The sequence below is a fragment of the Hibiscus syriacus genome, unplaced genomic scaffold (assembly GCF_006381635.1).
Source record: "Hibiscus syriacus cultivar Baekdansim isolate YM2019G1 unplaced genomic scaffold, ASM638163v2 tig00110321_pilon, whole genome shotgun sequence".
Classification (NCBI taxonomy): domain Eukaryota; kingdom Viridiplantae; phylum Streptophyta; class Magnoliopsida; order Malvales; family Malvaceae; genus Hibiscus; species Hibiscus syriacus.
This window is the reverse complement of record NW_024062680.1, coordinates 1,771,205-1,790,018: the sequence shown is the minus strand read 5'-3', so window position 1 is coordinate 1,790,018 and position 18,814 is coordinate 1,771,205.

Genomic DNA, 18,814 nt, shown 5'->3' with positions numbered 1-18,814 from the left:
CCTCCAACGTTTGCATAAATGATCATTTTGTCTCCATTTTTTTAGTATTTTATTTCTAATGTTGTATTTTTTATCAAAACATTTCGTTAAACGAAATTACTAACTGATTATGGCTAACAATGTTGTTGATATGATATTTTTATATGTATTTAGTTGTTGATATGATACATATCTTATTATTATTTTAGTGATATGATATATATCGTGTCATCACTTTAAATGATGTGTCACATATCACATCATTATTTTGATAACATGATACATATCACATTATCACTTTAAATAATGTTGTATATGTTATATATTCGCTTCGAATGACGTAACCGTATGTATTCAATTAATAATTTTTATCTAACATGATTTATTTTAACTAAAATTTAAAATGTTTAATTAAAATATTTCAAAAGAAATAATATAAAATAAAATGACTATTTGTACAAATATTAATAAATAAATTTAAATCCATTTATATACCATCATAGCCATCATAGCTGTAATTTATCATTATATCTAATAAAATGTATTTATATGATTTATTTTATTAAATCCATTGATTTCCTGAAAAGAGCTGATCCAGCTATTACCAGAAAGATGGGTGACAAATTATGAGCAGATTCATGAGAAGAATCAACCAATCAGATCCACCAATAACCAGATCCTTTCCAGAGAAGGTGGAGCTACAGAGATCAGATTCGACCACAGTCATTTAAAAGGTTCAGCAACACCATCAGTTTTCCCCACACAACTGATGATGTTACCTACAGGAGATCCCAGAGAGGCTCATGACAAAGACGATCCAGATTGCTACTGTGATTTATGTAAGCCCAGCTTTGAAAGCCAATATGTCGAGAAATTTGATCCAGCAGGAATGCCTATTTACATGCAGCGAGATCTAGTCACTGGTCATAGCCCATTTGATATGGATTGTTCTTGCAAATCCTGTAGGCAAGCATATCTAGCATCATGGCTAGATGGAAACTCTCACTCATCCTATAATCCTCACAAGAATATGAACAAAAAGAAGAAATCTTCTCACTCCGACCTGTACCAAAGGTATATGCAAGGAGATCCCTCTGTTGGACCCTTGGGAGAAGACAATGGAAAGTATCAATTCCTTGTTGATTATTCTTCCAAAATCCCTCCTATAAAAAATCAGAACCAAACCTTTCAACCATCTCCTCACCCAAAACCACCACCAAATTCAGGAATCCTTGTTCAACCATGTTACAAAAAGATTCAGAAATGGATCAAAAAGAATCCTGAACCACACCCTCAACCAATTGCTGCTGTCTGTATGTTTCAACCTTATGATCCTACTTATGATACAGAATTTCCTCCTTTGGAGGAATTCACCAAAACAAACTACAGACATACCCCAAAAATCCCAAATCCACTTACTGGTGAAAATATCAGTGATGCAAAAGCAACCCTTAATTGGCAAAGTGAAAATACTTTAGCACAAAATTCAACCTTAAAGAAAATTGACTCAAAGATTTCGCAGATGGATTCCAAACTTTCTCAAATGGAGTCTAAGGTGGATGCCAATACCAAAATTGCCAATGAACTGATTGTTCTACTTCATAGAAGATTACAACAAGTCGAAAGGCAAACAACTTCTCCAGGGCAAGATTTATTTCTCCACTTTGAACAAAAGGAGAAAGAAATCCAAAAGCTGAAAGAACAGATCAGAATCCTTGAAGAAACAGGACAAGTTCCTCAACCACAAAAAGAAGATGAACTTTTCTCTTTGTTTGGAAGAACAGGGCCGGAACCACAATCTTTCTCTATATTCCCATCAACCAAAGGTCATACAACACCTTCACAGGGATTATTTTTTCCCTCTCTCAGTGCTGAGAAGAAAAAGCCAATAACTTATGAACTCTACCAGCAAATCAAAAGACAAGAAGCTGAGAAGAAAAGAGAAAGAGATAAAGGGAAGAAAAAAGAAGAAGATGATGATCCTTCCCCAAAATTCTCAAGAGCCTTGATGATCCAACAAGAACAGCAGAATCCTTTGACTTCTTTTCTAAAGGAGTATCAAGAAGCTGTTGTCCCAAAGATAGCTGCTGTCAGCCATCAAGAAGCAACATCTGAAGAAGTTTCTGATACTAAAAGTCCAGAAAGTTCATATGCCTCTTCGGATGATCTCATTATGGCCACTATAAATCAACCTGAAGAAAAATCAGATGTCTTTGAATCAGAAAGTCCAATGGATGCAGAAACCTCTACAGCAAGCTAACCGTCTACGGTAGGTGGAGGAAGATATGTGTTCACACTTGATGATATTCCTTGTAACATCCCAAACTACGGGTTAGTGACTAAATCGTAAATTTCAGAATTTGATAATAAAAGTAGAATACTTGAATAGTTCAATGATTTATTTGAGGATATTTCCTGAAAGTTGTTAGTAATTATCTAAAGAATTAAAGGGCAAAAGGGTAATTTGTCATGAAAGATATTTTTATCCCTTTATTAAGAGATAAAAACATGAGAAGATGAAAGCATTTCATCTTCTTATTCCTTTCTCTTCCCCTCCCGTAAGAGCAAGGGCAAAGGTAAGTTTCTTCATTAGTTGATTATTTGTTCAATTCAAGGTTGGGTTTTGATTATTAGATGATAATTAAGCTTAAGGAAAGCTTAATTTGTTCTAAAACAACAAGATGAAAGGTATATGAGAGATTAAAGATTTTGAGTTCTTGAATCAAATCTTGAAATAGAATTGATAAGTTGAATTTTAAGTTGAATTTGACTTGTCATCTATGAGATTAAGAAGTTAGAAGTGTTAGAATTATGTTTGAATAACATGAAAAATTTGATATGATTATTGAATTCTATATGGAGAATAGAATTCTAAGGTTTAAGATGAAATAAATGAATATAGATTGGTTTAAGTATGTGTACTAGAGTTAAGAATGAAAAGGGGATGATATATGAAGTGTTTGAGAGAAATTGAAGTGATTTTCGAGCTAAAAATATGATTTCTGGGCAAGGGGAATCTGTACCCATTCAAGGGGAACCGATACCCCTTCAAACGACAGAATTCCAGAATGCCAGAGGGTAACCGATACCCCCACAGGAGGGAATCGATTCCCCCCTAAAGGAAAATGTTAATATTGGTTTAATAAGTTCGTTTAAGTTGCTAGTATACAATTAAAAGGTGTGGGTATCTAATAATTGTCTTAAAATGTATAATTATGTAGATTCAAAGCCTAAACGAGTTCCGGAATCATTGACAAGTAAGATCGATAAAAAGGGAAGATAAGAGATTGAAAGGGACTAGTGAGGCCAGGTGAGTGCAATTTAAATTGTACTTATGTGATTGATCAAACATTGGCTTGCGATGAGTCAATGATAGAGTTACTATGGTAAGAGGTAAATTATATAATGTTATGTGATTACTCTGTGTGCATTAGTACATAGAAATGGATGTATGTTTATATGTTACATGATTTACATGCTTACATGAAAATGCAACATATGATATTAGATATGTGCTTACACATACATTTGATATGTGATAGAAGAGAAGGAACATGTGATTATGATATCAAGGATTACACGTACATGTGATACGTGGCTGAAAAGAAAAGATATGTGTTTATAAGATAAAGAATATGAATAAGTAATGTGAACGGTCATAAATGATAATGCCCATGTTATGTGATATGAGAGCTAGGGGTATAGTTGGCATGCCAAGGGTCGAGGGTTACCTATGTTCTTCGGGACATATGGACTGTTTACCTATGTTCTTCGGGACATATGGACTGTTTACCTATGTTCTTCGGGACATATGGACTGTTTACCTATGTTCTTCGGGACATATGGACTGTTTACCTAGGTTCTTCGGAATCTATGGACTGGTCCTTCGGGACATTGATCGAGCTGTGGTGACAGCATATGTGTGCACAACCTCAATGTACTCACATACCTTAAGTTCTCACTAGTGTACATGGGCTAATAAAGTGATTAAACAAGCATACTGAATGTGATATGTATACGATGGGTTTATAAGTGGTTTGAAATGTGTTACGTGAACCATATGATGTTATGTGTGTTTCTTAATGATAATGATGGTATATGTTTATGTATGATTTATGTTATATGAAATATTATATGTTTTATATGCCTCACTAAGTCATCGACTTAGCGTGTGATTGTTTCACACGTAGGTATGGAAAGCGAAAAGAGAAATAAAGAGGGAGCAAGACAGGTCAGTTCTTCTTACCAAATGTCAGATCAGAAAATATATGTATTGTATATAGAGTGTAGTTGGCATGTAGTCTAAAGATAAAAATTGTATGAACTCTGATATATTTTGTAAACGTTTTGAAATAATTTAAATGTTATCAAAGTTTTTAAATTACTCACTATTTTATACGAATAAATGTTTGAAAAGTCAATGTGACACTTCGGACTCGTATCCGGGTCGGATACGGGTTGGGGGTGTTACATTCCTGTTTCCAGATGGTCTCAAAGATTCCAAGAATTTCACTCTTGGATGGAAACCCAGAAGTTGACCAGAGACAGTAACTATGATATCCTCACAGAATTTGTATCCAGATTCACTGGAGTTCTCAGAGATTGGTGGATGTCCATACCCCAAGGAGATCAAATGCAATTTCTTGTTCAGCAGGATTCCGCAACAGTCATCAGAGTCATGCACAATTGTTTTCTTGGCAACCCATATGATATCAAAACTCTTAAAAGAAAAGAGTTTTTCAAAAGAAAATGTTGTTTTTCATGAAGAAAGATCTGGAGAAACATTTCAGCATAATGACAAAGCTTTTCTATGCTTTGGGAGCAGAACCAAGCTTGAAACATGCCATCTTAGCTTCAATCCCAGAGTTGGTACATAATGCTATCCACAGACATCTTCAACAACAAAGAAAAGATATTTTGCAGTTGACTGTTGGTGAAATACAACAAGAAACTTTTATTGCAGTTGAAGAACTTTGTGACAGAAAGAAGATAATTAAAGACTACATGACGGGAACCAAAGAGTTAGATCAGGCTTGCAAGGAGAAAGGTTTTACTATTAAGTGTAAACCATCTCAAACATGTCATTGCAAACCTCATACCAGGGGCAAGAAGTATTCCAAGAAATATTCTCAATATCCATTCATTCCTAAAAAGGGGAAAAAGAAATGGAGATATTTGAGAAAGAAAAAAGCCACAGGTGTAAAATCTTCAAAATTCTATGTTTGTGGTCAGAAAGGACATTTTGCAAAGAATTGTCCCAAAAACAAGAAGAGCTCCAAGATGATCCAGCAAATCCAGGAGAAAACAGGAATCAAGATAAGGGAAGATGATGATGTTGAATCCCTTTTCTCTATTGATGAAGAACCAACTGATCAGACTCTTTTTGCAATACAAAACCTTGAAGATTCTTCAAAAGATGAGTTTTCTGAAATAGAAGGAGTCTTTATGCTTCAAAGCAAAATCAGTTCCTCAATAGTTTCAGTGGTTCCTATACCACATGTTCCAGCAACTGTCTACCTGGGGAAATATGAAAAGCCTATCTCAGTGATTGCTTTTATTGACACTGGAGCAGCGGAGACAATCATGAATCCAGAAGTCCTTCCCCCAGAATGGTGGAAACCTCATACCAGATATTTCAATTCAGCAGCAGACCAGACATTTGCTACGCACCTCATCAGCAAGCCTATAACAATTCAATTCTTTCCAGGATGTGTTGTTACAACCACAGTTCTAGGTTCACAACTACCTGGGAAAGATTTGGTTGTAGGTTTTGACCTATATACCAAGGCAAAACATTTGAGAATTCTACCTAATGGTCTTAAATATAAACAAATGTTTAAACCATTTGTGGAAATTTCCAGGTTATACTTATTGGAGACCAAGCAAAGAATCAATGGAGCTGTAGAAGAACTCAAAGTCAAAGCTTGTGCAGAATCACATGAGGAATTCCTATCCAAATGTGACCATCCATTATGGAGAAATTCGGAGTTCTTTATCCAGCTACCTTTCAAGAAGAATGAAGATATCAATCCAACGAAAGCTAGTTATTCAGGGATGAATCCTGAACACCAGAAGCTAGCAGAATCAAAATGTGTTGATCTTTTACAACAAGGATTGATTGAACCATCAGACTCACAGTGGGCATGTGAAGCATTTTATGTCAACAAAAGGTCAGAACAAGCACGAGGAAAGCTCAGGTTGGTCATAAATTACCAGCCACTTAATCAGTTTCTACAAGATGATAAGTTCCCACTGCCCAACAAAAATGCATTATTTTCAAGCCTAGCCAGAGCCCAGATTTTTTCAAAATTTGATCTTAAAGCAGGTTTTTGGCAAATGGGAATAAACCCAACAGACAGGCCCAAGACGGGGCTCTGCATTCCTAATCATCACTACCAGTGGAAGGTTATGCCATTTGGACTCAAAACTGCCCCATCACTGTTCCAGAAAGCAATGATTAAAATCTTTCAGCCTGTTATGGAAAATGCTCTTATTTATATTGATGATATTCTTTTATACAGCCCAGATGAAGAATCCCATCTCAAATTGTTGGAAAAGTTTAAACAACTTGTTCTACAATACGGGATTATGTTATCAGAAAAGAAGATGCAGATTTGTCAACAGGAGATCCAGTTCCTGGGGATGAATCTCAAAAAAGGACAATATCATCCAGGACCTCATATTGCTCAGGAATTGCTCAAATTTCCAGAGAAGGATTTTACAAAGAAATAAATTTTGCAATTCTTGGGGATCGTAAACTACTTACGAGATTTCATTCCTAAAATCTCAAAGTATATTAATCCCCTGAGAAAAATGCTCAAAAAAGATCCTCCTCCATGGAAAGACGTTCAAACCAAGGCAGTGAAAGTACTCAAAGAAAAGCTTCAACAATTACCACCATTGCAGATCCCTTCAGATGGAAAAAGGATACTTCAGACAGATGCCAGTGACAAATACTGGGGAGCTGTTCTACTGGAAGAAAAAGATCAGAAGCGGTATGTTTGCGGATACAAAAGTGGAAGATTTTCAGATGCAGAAATCCATTATCACTCCACTTTCAAGGAGATCCTTGCAGTCAAAAAAGGCATAACTAAGTTTGAATTCCATCTCATTGGATATCATTTCTTAGTTGAAATGGATATGTCATCATTCTCTCAGATACTGAAGTTCAAGCAAAAGGTGATTCCAAATCCTCAACTTCTCAGATGGGCATAATGGTTTTCAAAATATTCATTTGACTGCAAACACATCAAAGGTAAAACTAATGTTCTTGCAGATCTTTTGTCCAGACCACCACAAAACCAAATCCATAAAATTATGATGTACAGAGCATCGTCCTCCTCTTCTTCAAAACCACCAAAGAAACCAAAGACCCAACCAGAAACAGCTTTTTCCATTCCTCCAAACCTAAACCCAGAATTTCCTCCTGAAGTATATAGACTGGTAATAGAAGGAACATTTCATTCCAAAGCCCGAGATATGATCTTCGAATACCAGTTAGAACTTTTTAGGTTCTATGGAGGTCTTTTTCTCAAACCTCATGGACTTCATCCTGATTATCCATTTATTCACCCAATTCCTTTTGAATTTACTGAAGTACCAGACGAGTTAAAATGGTTATTATGGTATTTTACACATATACACCATGTAGCCATCCAGTTCCACTTAGAAGATCTTCAGTATTTTCTTGACAAAGCCATTAGAAGATGAACTTTTCTCTTTGTTTGGAAGAACAGGGCCGGAACCACAATCTTTCTCTATATTCCCATCAACCAAAGGTCATACAACACCTTCACAGGGATTGTTTTTTCCATCTCTCAGTGTTGAGAAGAAAAAGCCAACAACTTATAAACTCTACCAGTAAATCAAAAGACAAGAAGCTGAGAAGAAAAGAGAAAGAGATAAAGGGAAGAAAAAAGAAGAAGATGATGATCCTTCCCCAAAATTCTCAAGAGCCTTGATGATCCAACAAGAACAGCAGAATCCTTTGACTTCTTTTCTAAAGGAGTATCAAGAAGCTGTTGTCCCAAAGATAGCTGCTGTCAGCCATCAAGAAGCAACATCTGAAGAAGTTTCTGATACTGAAAGTCCAGAAAGTTCATATGCCTCTTCGGATGATCTCATTATGGCCACTACAAATCAACCTGAAGAAAAATCAGATGTCTTTGAATCAGAAAGTCCAATAGATGCAGAAACCTCTACATCAAGACAACCGTCTACGGTAGGTGGAGGAAGATATGTGTTCACACTTGATGATATTCCTGTTTCCAGATGGTCTCAAAGATTCCAAGAATTTCACTCTTGGATGGAAACCCAGAAGTTGACCAGAGACAGTAACTATGATATCCTCACAGAATTTGTATCCAGATTCACTGGAGTTCTCAGAGATTGGTGGATGTCCATACCCCAAGGAGATCAAATGCAATTTCTTGTTCAGCAGGATTTCGCAACAGTCATCAGAGTCATGCACAATTGTTTTCTTGGCAACCCAGATGATATCAAAACTCTTAAAAGAAAAGAGTTTTTTCAAAAGAAAATGCTGCTCTTACAAGAAGAAAGATCTGGAGAAACATTTCAGCATAATGACAAAGCTTTTCTATGCTTTGGGAGCAGAACCAAGCTTGAAACATGCCATCTTAGCTTCAATCCCAGAGTTGGTACAAAATGCTATCCACAGACATCTTCAACAACAAAGAAAAGATATTTTGCAGTTGACTGTTGGTGAAATACAACAAGAAACTTTTATTGCAGTTGAAGAACTTTGTGACAGAAAGAAGATAATTAAAGACTACATGACGGGAACCAGAGAGTTAGATCAGGCTTGCAAGGAGAAAAGCTTTACTATTAAGTGTAAACCATCTCAAACATGCCATTGCAAACCTCGTACCAGAGGCAAGAAGTATTCCAAGAAATATTCTCAATATCCATTCATTCCTAAAAAGGGGAAAAAGAAATGGAGATATTTGAGAACAGGTGTAAAATCTTCAAAATGCTATGTTTGTGGTCAGAAAGGACATTTTGCAAAGAATTGTCCCAAAAACAAGAAGAGCTCCAAGATGATCCAGCAAATCCAGTAGAAAACAGGAATCAAGATAAGGGAAGATGATGATGTTGAATCCCTTTTCTCTATTGATGAAGAACCAACTGATCAGACTCTTTTTGCAATACAAAACCTTGAAGATTCTTCAAAAGATGAGTTTTCTGAAATAGAATGAGTCTTTATGCTTCAAAGCAAAATCAGTTCCTCAATAGTTTCAGTGGTTCCTACACCACATGTTCTAGCAACTGTCTACCTGGGGAAATATGAAAAGCCTATCTCAGTGATTGCTTTTATTGACACTGGAGCACCGGAGACAATCATGAATCCAGAAGTCCTTCCCCCAGAATGGTGAAAACCTCATACCAGATATTTCAATTCAGCAGCATACCACACATTTGCTACGCACCTCATCAGCAAGCCTATAACTATTCAATTCTTTCCAGGATGTGCTGTTACAACCACAGTTCTAGGTTCACAACTACCTGGGAAAGATTTGGTTGTAGGTTTTGACCTATATACCAAGGCAAAATATTTGAGAATTCTACCTAATGGTCTTAAATATAAACAAATGTTTAAACCATTTGTGGAAATTTCCAGGTTATACTTATTGGAGACCAAACAAAGAATCAATGGAGCTGTAGAAGAACTCAAAGTCAAAGCTTGTGCAGAATCACATGAGGAATTCCTATCCAAATGTGACCATCCATTATGGAGAAATTTGGAGTTCTTTATCCAGCTACCTTTAAAGAAGAATGAAGATATCAATCCAACGAAAGCTAGTCATTCAGGGATGAATCCTAAACACCAGAAGCTAGCAGAATCAGAATGTGTTGATCTCTTGCAACAAGGATTGATTGAACTATCAGACTTACAGTGGGCATGTGAAGCATTTTATGTCAACAAAAGGTCAGAACAAGCACGAGGAAAGCTCAGGTTGGTCATAAATTACCAGCCACTTAATCAGTTTCTACAAGATGATAAGTTCCCACTGCCCAACAGAAATGCATTATTTTCAAGCCTAGCCAGAGCCCAGATTTTTTCAAAATTTGATCTTAAAGCAGGTTTTTGGCAAATGGGAATAAACCCAACAGACAGGCCCAAGACGGGGCTCTGCATTCCTAATCATCACTACCAGTGGAAGGTTATGCCATTTGGACTCAAAACTGCCCCATCACTGTTCCAGAAAGCAATGATTAAAATCTTTCAGCCTGTTATGGAAAATGCTCTTATTTATATTGATGACATTCTTTTATACAGCCCAGATGAAGAATCCCATCTCAAATTATTGGAAAAGTTTAAACAACTTGTTCTACAATACGAGATTATGTTATCAGAAAAGAAGATGCAGATTTGTCAACAGGAGATCCAGTTCCTGGGGATGAATCTCAAAAAAGGACAATATCATCCAGGACCTCATATTGCTCAGGAATTGCTCAAATTTCCAGAGAAGGATTTTACAAAGAAACAAATTTTGCAATTCTTGGGGATCGTAAACTACTTACGAGATTTCATTCCTAAAATCTCAAAGTATATTAATCCCCTGAGAAAAATGCTCAAAAAAGATCCTCCTCCATGGAAAGACGTTCAAACCAAGGCAGTGAAAGTACTCAAAGAAAAGCTTCAACAATTACCACCATTACAGATCCCTTCAGATGGAAAAAGGATACTTCAGATAGATGCCAGTGACAAATACTGGGGAGCTGTTCTACTGGAAGAAAAAGATCAGAAGCGGTATGTTTGCGGATACAAAAGTGGAAGATTTTCAGATGCAGAAATCCATTATCACTCCACTTTCAAGGAGATCCTTGCAGTCAAAAAAGGAATAACTAAGTTTGAATTCCATCTCATTGGATATCATTTCTCAGTTGAAATGGATATGTCATCATTCCCTCAGATGCTGAAGTTCAAGCAAAAGGTGATTCCAAATCCTCAACTTCTCAGATGGGCAGAATGGTTTTCAAAATATTCATTTGACTGCAAATACATCAAAGGTAAAAACTAATGTTCTTGCAGATCTTTTGTCCAGACCACCACAAAACCAAATCCATAAAATTATGATGTATAGAGCATCGTCCTCATCTTCTTCAAAACCACCAAAGAAACCAAAGACCCAACCAGAAACAGCTTTTTCCATTCCTCCAAACCTAAACCCAGAATTTCCTCCTGAAGTATATAGACTGGTAATAGAAGGAACATTTCATTCCAAAGCCCGAGATATGATCTTTGAATACTAGTTAGAACTTTTTAGGTTCTATGGAGGTCTTTTTCTCAAACCTCATGGACTTCATCCTGATTATCCATTTATTCACCCAATTCCTTTTGAATTTACTGAAGTACCAGACGAGTTAAAATGGTTATTATGGTATTTTACACATATACACCATGTAGCCATCCAGTTCCACTTAGAAGATCTTCAGTATTTTCTTGACAAAGCCATTAGAGGAAAAGCTCAACCAGAGTTATGTATGATCCATCCTGAACTAAAAAATCTTTTTATCATTTTGGAATGGTTCTATCCTCTACCCCAATGGCTTGAAATGATGAACACAGAGGCACAGAAAACTCCAGAACAGTATATCCTGATCGTCTTCTACAAACCACATTATTTCCTGCAACATGGAACTGCAAAGCAACTTGGCACATTACCGACAGCTTGGATACATCGAATCTACCCTGATGATGTCAGAAAGCTCAATCAACAATACAGAGATCTTCAAAGATACTTGTGCCAGATAAACAGACAAATTCCTATTGAAGTTTGGCCCCCTCCTGATGTTGATGCACCATGGGACACTTGGCCTAGTGACCCTTCACTTCTGACTCCCTATTACAAATCAATAATGGAGGCCCTTAAAGCATTCAAAGAGATGATCCTAGATCCATCAGAATGGTCTCAAGAATATCCGTGGATCAATAGTGTTGCCAGTAAAAGAGGTGAGTCATCACAACCACCAGAACATCCATTATCACAACAGACAAACCCGGTCCCAACACCAGAAGAAGATAAGATGGAAATGGACCCAGAAGCACGATATGAAGCTTATCAGTTGAAATGCTACAGAAGAAAGCAGGAAAAGGAAGACAAAATCATTGAGCTAAATATCACTTCAGATGAATCGACTGACTACAGTGACATATCACTGTAGTACTTTAATAATATAACGAGTGTTTTAATTATTATTGTACTGGAGTACTTTAATTACTTTAGTGAGCACTAGACTTTGTCTGGAATCCAATGTAATTTCTGTGTAAGATATTTTAGGTGGTAATAGTCTCCTTGTGTAGATAAAAGGAGATGGTGTGGATTGTAAACGACAGAACTTAGCCTTAAATAAAAATCGTGTTTTTGAATCCTCATGAGTTTCTAAACAATTCTCTTCTTCTTTCTGAAGTCTTAAAGGTATGTAAATAGATCTTCCGTGAGTTCTTTGGAAATGGGATCCTGGTAGAAGAATGTATATCAGTAAAATCTATGGAAAAATGTTGTGACTAACAGGCAGTGCCGTTTATGGCTATGATGGCCTTGGTTTTGGCATAGCATACCTGTTACAGTATTATCTGTAGATTCTCCTGGTATTCATCCCCTCTATGCAAGCCTGATCTAACTCTCTGGTTCCCGTCATGTAGTCTTTAATTATCTTCTTTCTGTCACAAAGTTCTTCAACTGCAATAAAAGTTTCTTGTTGTATTTCACCAACAGTCAACTGCAAAATATCTTTTCTTTGTTGTTGAAGATGTCTGTGGATAGCATTCTGTACCAACTCTGGGATTGAAGCTAAGATGGCATGTTTCAAGCTTGGTTCTGCTCCCAAAGCATAGAAAAGCTTTGTCATTATGCTGAAATATTTCTCCAGATCTTTCTTCTTGTAAGAGCAGCATTTTCTTTTGAAAAACTCTTTTCTTTTAAGAGTTTTGATATCATATGGGTTTCCAAGAAAACAATTGTGCATGACTCTGATGACTGCTGCGAAATCCTGCTGAAAAAGAAATTGCATTTGATCTCCTTGGGGTATGGACATCCACCAATCTCTGAGAACTCCAGTGAATCTGGATACAAATTCTGTGAGGATATCATAGTTACTGTCTCTGGTCAACTTCTGGGTTTCCATCCAAGAGTGAAATTCTTGGAATCTTTGAGACCATCTGGAAACAGGAATATCATCAAGTGTGAACACATATCTTCCTCCACCTACCGCAGACGGTTGTCTTGCTGTAGAGGTTTTTGCATCCATTGGACTTCCTGATTCAGAGACATATGATTTTTCTTCAGGTTGATTTGTAGTGGCCATAATGAGATCATCCGAAGAGGCATATGAACTTTCTGGACTTTCAGTATCAGAAACTTCTTCAGATATTGCTTCTTGATGGCTGACAGCAGCTATCTTTGGGACAACAACTTCTTGATACTCCTTTAGAAAAGAAGTCAAAGGATTCTGCTGTTCTTGTTGGATCATCAAGGCTCTTGAGAATTTTGGGGAAGGATCATCATCTTCTTCTTTTTTCTTCCCTTTATCTCTTTCTCTTTTCTTCTCAGTTTCTTGTCTTTTGATTTGCTGGTAGAGTTCATAAGTTGTTGGCTTTTTCTTCTCAGCACTGAGAGAGGGAAAAAACAATCCCTGTGAAGGTGTTATATGACCTTTGGTTGACGGGAATATAGAGAAAGATTGAGGTTCCGGCCCTGTTCTTCCAAACAAAGAGAAAAGTTCATCTTCTTTTTGTGGTTGAGGAACTTGTTCTGTTTCTTCAAGGATTCTGATATGTTCTTTCAGCTTTTGGATTTCTTTTTCCTTTTGTTCAAAGTGGAGAAATAAATCTTGCCCTGGAGAAGCTGTTTGCCTTTCGACTTGTTGTAATCTTCTATGAAGTAGAACAATCAGTTCATTGGCAATTTTGGTATTGGCATCCACCTTAGACTCCATTTGAGAAAGTTTGGAATCCATCTGCGAAATCTTTGAGTCAATTTTCTTTAAGGTTGAATTTTGTGCTAAAGTATTTTCACTTTGCCAATTAAGGGTTGCTTCTACAGCACTGATATTTTCACCAATAAGTGGATTTGGGATTTTTGGGGTATGTCTGTAGTTTGTTTTGGTGAATTCCTCCAAAGGAGGAAATTCTGTATCATAAGTAGGATCAGAAGGTTGAAACATACAGACAGCAGCAATTGGTTGAGGGTGTGGTTCAGGATTCTTTTTGATCCATTTCTGAATCTTTTTGTAACATGGTTGAACAAGGATTCCTGAATTTGGTGGTGGTTTTGGGTGAGGAGATGGTTGAAAGGTTTGGTTCTGATTTTTTATAGGAGGGATTTTGGAAGAATAATCAACAAGGAATTGATACTTTCCATTGTCTTCTCCCAATGGTCCAACAGAGGGATCTCCTTGCATATACCTTTGGTACAGGTCGGAGTGAGAAGATTTCTTCTTTTTGTTCATCTTCTTGTGAGGATTATAGGATGAGTGAGAGTTTCCATCTAGCCATGATGCTAGATCTGCTTGCCTACAGGATTTGCAAGAACAATCCATATCAAATGGGCTATGCCCAGTGACTGGATCTCGCTGCATGTAAATAGGCCTTCCTGCTGGATCAAATTTCTCGACATATTGGCTTTCAAAGCTGGGCTTACATAAATCACAGTAGCAATCTGGATCGTCTTTATCATGAGCCTCTCTGGGATCTCCTGTAGGTAACATCATCAGCTGTGTGGGGAAAACTGATGGTGTTGCTGAACCTTTTAAATGACTGTGGTCGAATCTGATCTCTGTAGCTCCACCTTCTCTGGAAAGGATCTGGTTGTTGGTGGATCTGATTGGTTGATTCTTCTCATGAATCTGCTCATAATTTGTCACCCATCTTTCTGGTAATAGCTGGATCAGCTCTTTTCGGGAAATCTGTCTGGGAACATGAACACAGTGTGGTTGTTCTTGAGTATTAACTGAGATAAGGAGAGAGTCTCTTGTACCTGATCCATTCAGTTTGAAAGCATGGTCCTGTATTCTGTAAACAATCTGGTAGTGAATGGTAGCAATGATAGAAGATTCTATCTGTGGTGCTCCCACTATATGGATCTGAACCTTCAAAGCATCCATTAGATTCGGATCTACAAGAGCCATGGTAAAGTTTGGGAATAAAGTTACCATAACTAGACCATTGTTCATGGTTGCTTCAACTGTACCAATACAAGCATCTTGGTACTTTAGGTATCTTGTGTCAAGTAGAGCAATCCTAGCCACAACTGGCTTGCCTTCTGTGCCATGATAATTCAAAGCTAAACGAATAGCTCCAAAATGGATATGGGAGTAACCAGCTTCCATCCATTTTCCTGGAAAATCTGAAGGAATTTCTAATGTCACGAACTGTTCCGTAGCACTTCCAGTAATAAAGTGTTTGCCAAAACGAGAGGATTGAACATACTCTTTTACACTCTTGGGTGAGGAGTGAATAAGAGCTTTTATACTTTTAATAGGAGAGAAAGAGGACTTCTTATAAGCAGAATATGGATTTACAAGAGGAAGTTCAGTAGGTTGAACCTTCTCATCTTCTGAATAATTTACTTCACACAAAGAAGAGATCTTTTTAGACACATGAGACTTTAAAGGAAAATCGGCCATAGTAACAAGAGATTTTGAAGAAGAGGGTGTTAACACTGGTTCTGTCATGTTTGAAAATTTCTTCTATCTGAAAATCAGAAAAACATATAAATAGATCTAGGAGTTTTCTGGTATGATGGTAATAGCTGTAATTTATCATTATATCTAATAAAATGTATTAACAAAAAGCAGACTAAGATATCATAATTGGCATTTAAATCCTGTCTAATCTATATACCATCTCTCTGTCTCATTTATGAGGTTTCATGGTCCGCCATCAACTTTCCTCTACTCGAATCTTAATCACAAAGTCTATATGAGGCAGTGACGGAGCCACGTTGAAATTTAAATTATTTGTAGTAATTATTAACTCTCAACTTGTTTTTCTTAATAAATGTAATATCCATTGTCATTTTTCTAAATAATCATCTTGACAATTTTTTTTTATCTGTCATATATCATTTTATCTTTATTTATCAATTTAACACTTTTTGTAGTAAGACGCGTCTCTTGAAACGCGACTTACGCTAACCTGATGTCGTGAGATAAGGCGCGCATTGCATAATGGGTAAAAGATTCGGGTGTTAATTTTGTAAATATTTTTAAAATGGCGCCTAAAATGTAAATAATACCTATTAGGGTGATATTTATGTAAACACGTCAATTTTATTTATTTATTTTTTGTGTGATATTTTTTAAAATGTTTATTGACTTTTAATATTAATTGTTTAAAAATATAAAAATTTAAAATAAATTTTTAATTACAATTGATATATCAAATGAATTATTATTCACTTTTTCAAAAATAATAAAAATACAATAAAAAAATAAAATTCAATAAAAAAAAGAATATAAAGCTAAAAAATATCATCTCTTTATTTAAAATATTATTTATAATATTAATTTTAAAAATATAAAATAAATATTAAATTTTAATTTTATTAAAAATAAACAAATATTATTAACTGTTGTTAAAAAAATTTAAAAGTTTATTTTAATATTTTTTATATTTTTAAACAATTAATAAAGTTATTGACTTTTAATATTAATTGTTTAAAAATATAAAAATATTAAAACAAACTTTTAATTACAATTAATAGATTAAATGAATTATTATTCACATTTTTAAAAAAATCAATAAAAATGTAATAAATAATATAAAGCTAAAAAATATCACCTATTTATTTAAAATATTCATTATAATATTAATTTTAAAAACTATAAAATAAATATTAAATTCTAATTTATTAAAAATGAATAAACATTATTAATTGTTGTTAAAAAAATTTAAAAGTTTGTTTTAATATTTTTTATATTTTTAAACAATTAATAATGTTTGTCGACTTTTAATATTAATTGTTTAAAAATATAAAATTATTAAAATAAACTTTTAATTACAATTGATAGATCAAATGAATTATTATTCATCATTTTTACTGACCGCGACTTTTAACTCTCAACTTGTTTTTATTAATAAATGCAATATCCAGTGCCATTTTTCTAAATAATCATCCTGACAATTTTTTTTATCTGTCAGACACCATTTTATCTATATTTATCAATCTAACACCTTTTTGTAGTAAGACACGCCTCTTGAAACGCGACTTATGTTGATCTGATGTCGTGAGACAAGGTGCACCCCTGAAATGTGCATTGCATAATGGGTAAAAAATTCGGGTGTTAATTTTGTAAATATTTTTAAAATGGTGCCTAAAATAAAAATAATATCTATTAGGGTGATATTTATGTAATAAAGTCAACTTTATTTATTTATTTTTTTGTGTGACATTTTTTAAATGTTTATTGACTTTTAATATTAATTGTTTAAAAATATAAAAATATTAAAATAAACTTTTAATTACAATTGATATATCAAATGAATTATTATTCTTTTTTTTTCAAAAATCAATAAAAATACAATAAAAAATTAAAATTTAATAAAATTCAATAAAAGAGAATATAAAGCTAAAAAATATCACCTCTTTATTTAAAATATTATTTATAATATTAATTTAAAAAAATATTAAATAAATATTAAATTATAATTTTATTAAAAATAAATAAACATTATTAACTATTATTAAAAAAATTTAAAAGTTTATTTTAATATTTTTTATATTTTTAAACAATTAATAATGTTTATTGACTTTTAATATTAATTGTTTAAAAATATAAAAATATTAAAACAAACTTTTAATTACAATTATAAATCAAATGAATTATTATTTATTTTTTTTAAAATCAATAAAAATGTAATAAAAAAATAAAATTCAATAAAAGAATAAAAAGATAAAAAATATCACCTATTTATATAAAATATTCTTAATAATATAAATTTTAAAAATTATTAAATAAATATTAAATTTTAATTTTATTAAAAATCAAAAAACATTATTAACTGTTGTTAAAAAAATTTAAAAATTTATTTTAATATTTTTTATATTTTTAAAAAATTATTAATAATGTTTGTTGACTTTTAATATTAATTGTTTAAAAATATAAAAATATTAAAATAAACTTTTAATTACAATTGATAGATCAAATGAATTATTAATCACTTTTTTTAAAAAATCAATAAAAATGCAATAAAAAATTAAAATTCAATAAAAATATAAAGCTAAAAATATCACCTCTTTATTTAAAATATTATTTATAATATTAATTTTAAAAAATATAAAAAAATATTAAATTCTAATTTTATTAAAAATGAATAAACATTATTAACTATTGTTAAATTATTTAAAAGTTTGTTTTAATATTTTTTTTATATTTTAAAAAATTATAATGTTTATTAACTTTTAATATTAATTGTTTAAAAATATAAAATTATTAAAATAAACTTTTAATTACAAATGATAGATCAAATAAATTATTAGTAATTTTTTTTAAAAAAAATCAATAAAATGCAATAAAAAAATAATATTAAGCTAAAAATATCACCTCTTTATTTAAAATATTTTTTATAATTTTTAAAAAATATAAAATAAATATAAAATTCTAATTTTATTAAAAATGAATAAACATTATTAATTGTTGTTACTTTTTTTTAAAAGTTTACTTTAATATTTTTCATATTTTTAAATAATTAATTTTAAAAGTCAATAATTTTTTCAAAAAAATATAAAATTTATAATGTTTTAAATTATAAAATATTTATTATCATCATCATCATTTTAAAAAGAAATACTAGCTATAAAACTTTTATAAA